The 4,268-nt window shown below is 33.2% G+C and overlaps 1 pseudogene; it reads left to right on the top strand.

The window, feature by feature from the left end:
• The first annotated feature begins 701 nt into the window (after positions 1 to 701).
• On the top strand, positions 702 to 2,030 carry LOC121760178 (annotated as a pseudogene).
• Positions 2,031 to 4,268: the final 2,238 nt, after the last annotated feature.

The raw sequence follows: 4,268 nt of genomic DNA, 5'->3' as shown, positions 1-4,268 counted from the left end.
TTTGATGATGTGGCAGGAGGAATGTTAGTGCTGATGATGTGGCAGTGGCTAGGCTATGGCTGGGCTATTCCTATTGTGGATGGCCTAAAATTCAAGACACTCAAGCATTTCCCACAACAACATCAATTCAATTCAATTCAATTCAATCCAATCCAATATGCATGATATATTTAATCATACCCATCAACAATCCAATTTAAATTATCAATCCCAAATTCCCAATCAACAACAAGATAATTCACTAAAAGAATTCAAGAATAAAACTTAGAAATTTGAAAAAGCTAGAACATACCTTGTGTTCGTTGAAGATTTGGGAAAAATTTAATCGGTAAGCTTAAGAACTTGAATGTGTATGGTGGATTTGAGCTATAGGTGTATAAGTTTGTGGAAGAAATTCGAATTTGAGAGGACTTAAAGTGGGGGCTAGGGTTTGTAATAAGCCATCGATATATTATTTTATAAGAAATTGTAAAATCAGTAATGTTCAAGTGGTTGAAAAATAGGCCCACCATTAATTAAGTGGTCACTGATCATTTATCAAAAATATGGTGAAAAGTGAATGAAATTATGGCTGAAGAATGAGGCAAATAATGGAACAAAAAATATGACATAAGACGATCAAAATAAATTAAAAACTACATTACATAAATTGAAATTAATGTAAATAAGTCTGTACCTTTCACCCAATATATGTCCGCACAGCTGTCATTTCTTTTCAAATCTTTTCCCTATGCAACGCTACAACTATCTCGGCCACCGCCAAGTTGTCGGGTCAGCCTCTCTCTATTTTGTTTGTGCATATAAGAACATACAATAATCATATATGCCCATCTGCTATATTGGAACTGACTCAGTAGTAATCACGCAGATGCATTCCATACAGATACTGCGGGAAGAAGCCGCCGTGTGTGGTGGATGAGGAAGAAATCGAAGTTCTCGTCATCACTTCTCAGAGAAAGGAGAAAGGGATGTTGTTTCCAAAGGTAATCAACCAATTCATACTCTTGTAATTAGTTGATGTTGAATTGGAGAAGCTTGTGATCTCAGGGGGGTTGGGAGATAGATGAATCGATCGAGGCTGCTGCTCTGCGCGAGACAGTGGAGGAGGCAGGCGTGGTTGGAGATGTTGAGGTTAGTTCTTCGCTTAATCAAATTATACAAAAATGGATATTTGATTGAAATGTTTGAGGATTGCTCAGTGGAATTTCAAGAGCAAAAGCAGTGAGACTAGCTAAGAGGGTCACATGTATCCGTTGCTTGTGAAAGAGCAGCTCGAGTTTTGGCCTGAGAAAGATGTTCGTCAAAGAATATGGGTATGGATGTACTAAACAGGTTAATGTTCATGTATCTTCTTTGAAACAACTTTCTTATGTCGAATGGAATGGATGTACTAAACAGGTTAGTGTGAGAGAAGCCAGGAAGGTTTGCCAGTACTGGTGGATGAAGGAGGCGTTAGAGTTGCTAGTCAGTCATCTAACTTGTAGTGGCCGAGCTAACTCTCGTTTCATTGTCTTTGAATCTTGTATAGAATCAAGCTCATATGTCTATCAAACTAGTGCATATGATATGCTTCGTGTTTGCTCTATTTTAAGGAAACGAGGTCTGATCGAAGGACATAATTTCTTTACAACCCGATTCTATCCTATGGTATGTACATTGGCTCTTCGACAGGTTTTCTTCATCAAAGCAAATGTAATTGAACTACATCATCTATCATCATTGTCCTTATTGGTTGCATATAGTATCACGGCAAGGGCAGTGATCAAAGCAATGTCTATGTTCGGGCTAACAATCGCGTTGAACACGTCCTTCCCCAATACAACGGCTCATGAGTTTTAGTCTCCCATGTTAACTCTTTCCATGGAGTTTAGTTTACAATAGCTGCTAATGTGTATACATGGTGATTTGGTGATGATTAACTTCTTATATATGTTCGTTACAACATTCTGTTATTGCAATTTTGAGCAAATGTATGTATGATTTGTTCCTCTCTGTTGTAAGTTATCTTATCCTGATAATGTGTTGAATAACTATTGTCTGTTTTTTCTATTTCTTTGAACGTAGTTATGATGGAAAATTAACTTGGAGAATGATAGAATAATGGCTCTGTTGTCCCAACCGGAACTTTTACTTGTCAACACAGACACGTTTATATATCAATTAAATTTTGTTGACATACGAATGTCTTTATATTGACATCTATAATATAGGCTGTTGACATAGTTAGCAGTTAGCAATTTAATATAGTTAGCAACCTAACATGACCCATCAAATGTTAATGCTCTAATAAAGAATACTCATTTTATTTCATAAATATTTGGTCTCTTGATACATCTATTACAAAGGATAAATCCTTTAGCTAGCATTTTATTTCATAAATATTTGGTCTCTTGATACATCTATTACAAAGGATAAATCCTTTAGCTAGTCACATTTTGTGGATCAAGTAAAACTTTCTTGTGCCACTACTAAATGAGTCTTTATGCCATCACCTGAGCAGCCTTGAGCATGAACCGAAGGCTTTAATTTTTGCTTCCACTGAATTTAGTATTTTGGGCCCATGATTTAATTTATTTGAGGAGGCTGAGAAACATTCTTTGATGGCCTAAACTTTTTATTTGGGCTTGTATTTTTAAGTTGTGGGCTTGGAATTAAATTAGTGTTGATCGTTTAATTAAATATAACCCATTGACTTAGTATGATATAGGACTGATATAGTTATTTTTTTTATAGGCCTGATATAGTTAGTCCCTTGATTAATTTTTTCCTAAAGTATTCAAATATTCCAATTTAATTAAAAGTCGTAAGTAATTAATCTATGAAATAATTACTCTATAAATTAAATGGGGTGTGTTATCTTGCTACTCATCCTTAAATTGTTAACTATAACCAAATGATAGGCTTTGGATCATTAAAGCAAGACACAAGATCATACAACCACGAATATCAGAATATCAATACAGTGTAAAAAATGTCGATTAGGGGTATTAATGTAAATAAACAATAAGGTAGTTATAACTAACTTTCAAAAAATATCTCAAAAATTTAAACGATTATAAGTATCTTAATTTAAATTTTTTTCACACAAAATATATCAAATTAAAGATAATTTTATAAGGATTCTAACGAGATCTTACATGCATATGTTCCGATGTCAAAATCTATTTTTTTTTTATTGTAAATTTTCAATTTTTCAACAAAAGCCTAATATGAATATAGATAACATAATATGTCAACATAGCATGTATACAATGTCAATATTTAATTGTGTTGACATATTTAATACATTGTATTGATATCTTTAATACACTATATTGATATTACGATTCAAACCCTTAAATGTGGTAGTTAATTTTATATTTTTAATATTAAAATATAAAAAATGAAATTACACATATCAAATTATAGACCATTAGATCTCTTAATTCCTATGATCCTAAATTAGTTATAGTTAGCAACTAAGGAGTGAGTTAGCAATTGATCACTCCCCATAAATTAAATCTCATAATCAGTTAAAGCGCAATAACTAAAGCTTGTCTAAGCGAGACAAAGTACAAAATGCATATGCCCAGAGCCAGAAGGATAGATACATATCATCCTATTTTAGAATTCGTCTTGACTCTTGAAGCAAAATAGATTGTTACACTTTTCTTCAAAAAGGGAGGTCACAAGAAAGGTGAACTCAAAGTGAAGATTGTTATACGATGTTCGAAAGCATACTAGGTGGACTTTTCTAGCCAACATATTGATGTAGATCAAAATCCAAAATATTTTCAAAAGGAAATATTTAGGTGAAGTTTCTAAGAGCATCTACAACGGTGCTTGAGTGGACGAGACGACACGTTCACGACGGGATGAGACCATGTTGAGTCGCCATTGTGGAGGCCTCGCCATGGGCGTCATGGAAAGCTTGTACAAATTGTAAAATTTTGTTCTCCAAATTAAATAAATGTGATCTTTCACTTTCTTTTGCAATTTTTGTATTTGTTTGTGAAATACTAAAAATTTAGATTTGTCGCATTGTAAAATATAGATATGGAGTAATAAATTAATAAATGAACATTTTGGTAGAGTGTCTATATTGATATACTCCCTCCGTTCGTGAATATGAGTTTCATTTCTTTCCGACACAGGTATTAAGAAATGTTAAAAAAGTGTAGAAAAATATTAAGTAGTATATGGTTCTCACTTGTATATATAGTTTTAATTGAAATGTGAGTGGTATGAATTAGTGGAATGTGAGGTCTATTACCATTTATAGTAAAAAT

This window comes from Salvia splendens, chromosome 13 (assembly GCF_004379255.2).
Source record: "Salvia splendens isolate huo1 chromosome 13, SspV2, whole genome shotgun sequence".
Classification (NCBI taxonomy): domain Eukaryota; kingdom Viridiplantae; phylum Streptophyta; class Magnoliopsida; order Lamiales; family Lamiaceae; genus Salvia; species Salvia splendens.
The sequence above is the reverse complement of the archived record's forward strand: the minus strand, read 5'-3'. Positions and strand labels throughout refer to the sequence as shown.